Source organism: Sus scrofa, chromosome 14 (assembly GCF_000003025.6).
Source record: "Sus scrofa isolate TJ Tabasco breed Duroc chromosome 14, Sscrofa11.1, whole genome shotgun sequence".
Lineage (NCBI taxonomy): Eukaryota > Metazoa > Chordata > Mammalia > Artiodactyla > Suidae > Sus > Sus scrofa.
Window position 1 is genome coordinate 39,818,386 of NC_010456.5, and position 6,000 is coordinate 39,824,385.

Consider the following 6,000-nt stretch of genomic DNA (forward strand, 5'->3'; position numbering starts at 1 on the left):
TAATCAGCAGTTGCAGCTTCATAGACGTCACCTCTGTGCCCTTGCCAATCACATATCCTCCTGCTTCAGAGAGACTGTGGTGCTGTCTTTTATGGTAACTCCCTCCCCACTTTCTTTCTTGTTTGGCTTCCTAAATATGCATCCCAGAATTATGTAATTTTATTTTACTTGTCTGTTAGTAACAGATTTATGGAGATACAAATCACATCCCCATAATATTCATCCTTTGAAGGGTACAGTTTGGTGGTTTGTCATATGTTCAGACAATTATGCAGCCATCACCACCATCAATTTTAGGACACTTTCCTCACCCCCCCCTCCCCCGAAACAAAACTCCCAGGGTCCATGAGTTAGTCACTCTCAATTCTCTGCTCCCTCCGGCCCCTGGTCACCACCAGTTTACCTTCTATCCCTATGCTTTTGTCTGTGCTCTATAGACTGTTCATAGCAGTGGAATCCTACAAGTTGTAATCTTCTGTGGCCGGCTTATTTCACCAAGCATAATGTTTTCAAAGATTAGCCACGCTACCACAGGTATCAGTACCTCGTTTCCTTTTGGCCACATAATGTTCTTTTTGTGTGGCTGTACCATAGCATCACTTGATGAACATTCTGGTGATTTCCTTTTTTTGACTAGCGTGAGTCGTACTGCTAGGGCCTCCTTTCTCGTACAGGTTTTTACATCGATGTATGTTTTCCTGTCTCTTGGGTCGATACTTAGGCATGGAATTGCTTGATCATGTGATAATCATGTTTGGCCTTTGAGGAACTGCCCAGCTGTTTCCCAGAGCAGCTGCGTAATTTTCCACTCCCGCCAGCAATGAATGGGGATTCCAGTTTCTCCGCGTCATCCCTGGCATTTGTTATTGCCTGTCTTTTTGATTATAGTCCTCCTAGTGGATGTAAGTGGCATCCCAGCGCAGTTTGGATTTGCACTTCCCTAATGATTAGTGAGGATGCACAGCTTTTCACACTCTTACTGCTCATTTCTATCTTCTTTGGAGAAATGTCTGTTCACATCCTTTGTCCCTTTAAAGCGAGGTGTCTTTTTCAAGAGTTTTTAATCTTTCCTGGGTACTAGTCTCTTTCAACTCTGTGATTTGCAAATGTTTTCTCCCATTCTGTAGGCTGTCTTTTCACTTTCTTGATGGTGTCTGTTAGAGTGGAGAGGTCTATTTCACCTTTTTCTTCTGATGTTTTTATTTCTGTTAGAACGTTCGGAACATAAAATTTACCGTCTTGACCATCTTTAAGTGTACACTTCAGTGTAGTTAAATACTGTTCTGTATTGTGCTACCATCGCCACTGTCCATCTCCAGGACTCTTTTCATTGTGTAAAACTGAAACGCTATACTCATTGGACTATTAGGGGAGTCCCCTTCGTGGCTCAGCGGTAAACGAACCCGACTAGGAACCACGAGGTTGCGGGTTTGATCCCTGGCCTCGCTCAGTGGGTTGAGGATCCAGTGGTGCCACAAGCTGTGGTGTAGGTCGCTCTGGCTATGGTGTAGGCCAGCCACTGTAGCTCCGATCAGACCCCTAGCCGGGGAACCTCCCTGTGTCGTGGGTGCGGCTCTAAAAAGCCAAACAAACAAACAAACAGTTAGGGCCCTGCTTTCCCACCCTCCTGCCCTCTGTCTCTATGTTTTGTTTTGTTTTGTTTTGTTTTGTTTTGTTGCCTTCTCTAGGGCCTCTCCCGCAGCATATGGAGGTTCCCAGGCTAGGGGTCGAATCGGAACTGTAGCTGCCGGCCTACGCCAGAGCCACCGCAACATGGGATCCCAGCCACGTCTGCGACCTACACCACAGCTCGTGGCAATGCCGTATCCTAACCCACTGAGCAAGGCCAGGGATCGAACCCACAACCTCATGGTTCCTAGTCGGATTCATTAACCACTGAGCCACGACGGGAACTCCTGTCTCTATGATTTTGATGCTACTCAGAGTACCTCATCTAAGTGGAATCAGACTCTTTTTGTGACTGGCCTGTTTCACTTAGCATAATGTCCTCAAGGTCTATCCATGTTGTGGCATATTGCAGAACTTCCTTCCTTTGTAATGGTGAATGATACTCCCTCGTATGTATGTTTACCCCACATTCACCCAAACGTGCTTTGTCCACTCACCCTTCTTTGGGCCCTCTGGTTGCTTCCATATTTTAGCTATTGTGAATAATGCTGCTTTTGTACAAATATTTCTTCAGGAACCCGCTTTCAGTTCTTTTGGGTTCATACCCAGACGTGGATTTGCTGCATCGTGCGGTCATCCCATGTTAAATTTTTTTTTGAAGAACCGCCACACCGTATTCCACTGCAGCTGTACCATTTTACATTTCCCCACCAGTAGTGCACAAGCGTTGCAGTTTTCTCTACGTCCGCTCCAACACTTGTTCTTTTCTGCTGTGTTTTCTTTTGTTTTGTTTTTATGGTGGCCATCCTAATGGATACGAGGTGGTATCTCATTGCAGTTTAGATTTGCATTTTCCTGGTGATTCGTGTACCTTCTTTGGAGAAATGTCCATTTGAGTCCTTTGCCTTTTTTTTTTTTTTTTTTTTTTTTTTTGAGACCATGAACTGCGATCTTTGCGCGCCCCCCCCCCCAACCCCGCTTTTTTTTTTGAATCAGGCTGTTTGTTTTTTCTGTTGTTGTTGAGTTTTAGGAGTTCTGGATATTAATCCCTTATCAGATATATGATTTGCAAATATTTTTCTCATTCTGTGGTTGCCTTTTCACTCTGTTAAAGTCCATTTTGTCTCTTTGTTCTTCGGTTGCCTGTGCCTTTGGCGTCGTACCCAAGAAACCTTTGCCAAATCCAGTGCCATGAAGCTTTTGCCTATGTTTTCTTCTGAGAGTTTGATAGCAATACAAGTCCTGTGAATGGGGCTTTTCCAGGGACCTGCCAGACATGCAAATTAGTAGCAGTGCTATGGGAATAGGGCTCTTGAGGCAGCTCTGAACTGTTCTTCCCATATTCCACTGGGTGCCAGGCTGCCTGTTTTCACAGCCATGGTGGTTGAGATGATGCAACTGAGTTGTAGTTGCGATGACGGGCGGGGACCTGAGGAGAGGGATATGAGAGTAGGGCAGTTAAAAGTTCACAAAACTCAGAGTTCCGACTCGGCTCAGTGGTTAACGAATCCGACTAGGAACCATGAGGTCACGGGTTCAATCCCTGGCCTCGCTCAGTGGATTAAAGATCCGGCGTTAACGGTGAGCCGTGGTGTAGGTTGCAGACGCGGCTCAGATCCACGGAGTCTTGCTGTGGCTCTGGCGTAGGCCAGTGGCTACAGCTCCAATTAGACCCCTAGCCTGGAACCTCCATATATTGTGGCCACGGCCCTAGAAAAGGCAAAAAAGACCAAAAAGAAAAAAAGAGGGGGGGTTCACGAAACTCGCCACTCCTGCCAAGATTCAGCTGTGTCTTGGCTTTTGTTTTTGAATAAACAGACCTCAGGTGGTTCTTTGACTTTACCTGATATGCACTTCCAGAAAAGGTTGATTTTGACTATTTTTGCCACTGTTACAGCTGCTTTTATGGAGGAGGGTCTTCTGCAGGACCTTGTTTTGACATTTTGGAAGTGCTTCCCATTTTCCCTCTTAACCTCACATGAAGCCATACGAGTGCAGTGTTTGTGTAAAGCGTCTTTTGTTCCACATGGTATTTCAGTTTTACCTAACTGTTATTGTGGGCTGCTGTAGCTCCTTCCCTTCCATTGCTCTACTCTTGTATTCCTCTGTGTGGGTCTGTCGCAGCTTAACATCCGTCATGTTATCTGTGAACGTGGGGTTCTGTTCTTTTGGAGTACTATGACGAGTGCTTCTGTGACCATTATCAGCTAGTAAGGGGATGCAAATGAGCAGAAATGTCTAGGGTATGTGCCCTCAGGTGAAATGGCTAAGGTACGGGGCACCCAAGATGGCAGTTTAACTAGAAAATTAAAATGTGCTGTTTCGGAGTGGCCTGCCAGTTTACATTTCTAAAGCAGTTTCTGAGAGTTTCCACTGTTCCACATGAATACTTGGAATGTTCTGTCTTGTGTAGGCCATCTTGTGGGTGTGTAGCGATAGCTCTTTGTGGCTAGGTAATCTGCGTTTCTCTGAATACTAAAGAGGTTGGACACCTTTACAAAGGCCTTTGGACCCACCCTTTGTGTTTTGTTTTGTTTTGTTTTGTTTTGTCTTTTTCTAGAGCCGCACCCACGACACAGGGAGGTTCCCCGGCTTGGGGTCTAATTGGAGCTGTAGCCGCCCGCCGGCCTACGCCAGAGCCCCAGCAACTCGGGATCCGAGCCGCGTCTGCGACCCACACCACAGCTCATGGCAACGCCGGATCCTTAACCCACCGAGCAAGGTCAGGGATCGAACCCGCAACCGCACAGTTCCTAGTCGGATTCGTTAACCACTGAGCCTCGACAGGAACTCCCCCACCCTTCGTATTTTGACTCCATTAGCGTATGCTTTCACCCCCAGCCACCCAACCAGACTGCTCTACTCCAGATGTCAGTAGCTAAATAAACTCTCCCATCGTCAAATCAAGTGATCAGCACCGGGCCTTCACCCTGTGGACCTACCAGCAATGTTTAAAAGATGATGGGTATGTCTGACTGGCCTTTGAAAAAAATCACTGTGCCCGCTGGGTGGAAAATAGGCTCTTGTGGGAGCCAGGGTGGGAAAAGAGAGACCAGTCAAAACCTTCTGCCGTTGTCTAGGAGGGAGTTGATGGTGACTTCCAGTGCTCTGGAGAGTTGAGGGTAGTCATATCAGGTCACGTTCTGGGTATGTGTTGAGGGTAGAGCCAAGAGAATGTGTGGATGGACTGGGTTTGCCGAGGAAAAGTCTTCCAGAACCTCGTTCTTCTCTTGGTTTGCAGGACAACACTCTCTCCTGGTGGTACCCCTACCACACTGGCCACTCTTTCTCCTTCTTCTTTCCTAAATTCTCCTCATGTCATCAGCATCTACACAAGGGATGCCCTGGAGCTCAGTCCTCACCAGGTCCTCAGCTCTCTTCCCTTCTCCATCTGTACTCGCTCCCTAGGCAGCGTCAGCCGGTCCCATGGCTTGGACTATCATCTGAACACTGACAATCCTCAAATATACACTTCTGGCTGCCTTATCTCCTGAATCAGGAGACAACTCGGTCATCTTGCTGCCTAGCCGACATGCCCTCGTGGGTGTTTAGTGGGCATCTCAAACTCAGCATGTCCACACTCATCCTCATCTCAGTAAATGGCAGCTCTGTTCTTGCAGTTGCTCAGGGAGAGCCACGGGAGTCATCCTTCCTTTGCTGCCTTTCTCTCACACTCTGCATCTGCTCCCTCAGCAAATCCTTTTGGCTCTGCCTTACAGTATACCCAGATTCCAGTCTCTCCTCACAGCCATCAGTCGCTTGTGCCACCCTCCTAAAACCTTCCACCATCGGCCACCTGGCAAATCACAGGAGTCCCCAAGGGCCCTCTGCTTCTGCAGTTGCCCACTTCCCTGTCCCTTACTGCCAGAGCAGATGGAGTGATCTCTCATGCTTCCAGCTCTGGTCACTCCTTTGCCAAAACCCTTCCAGTGCTTCCCATTGCCACCAAAATAAAACCGAAAGTCCTTTCCAGGGCTTCACATGACCTGTCTCCTTCCGCAACCCTCACACTACTCTCCATGATGCTCACGCTGTCCAGCTATGCTGACCTTGCTCTTCTTCAGACATGCCAGAGGCATGCTCCCATGTCAGCACCTTTTCACTTAGAGTTCCCCCTCCCTGACTTGCCCCTCCCCCCCATAGCTGCAGAGCTTCTTCCCTCACTTTCTGCATGTCTCTCCTCAAACGCCACGTGGTCAGATAAGACTGCTCTAACCACTGGCCTAAAATAGCACTCTGCCCTGATGGCGTCACTCTCCTTCCCCATGTACGGCTTCGTGTCGTTCTGTCACACACACATCACAGCCTGGCCCATTAGATAGTTATCTGTTTATTTGTGTCGGGTTTGTAATTTTTATTTTTATTTTTTTA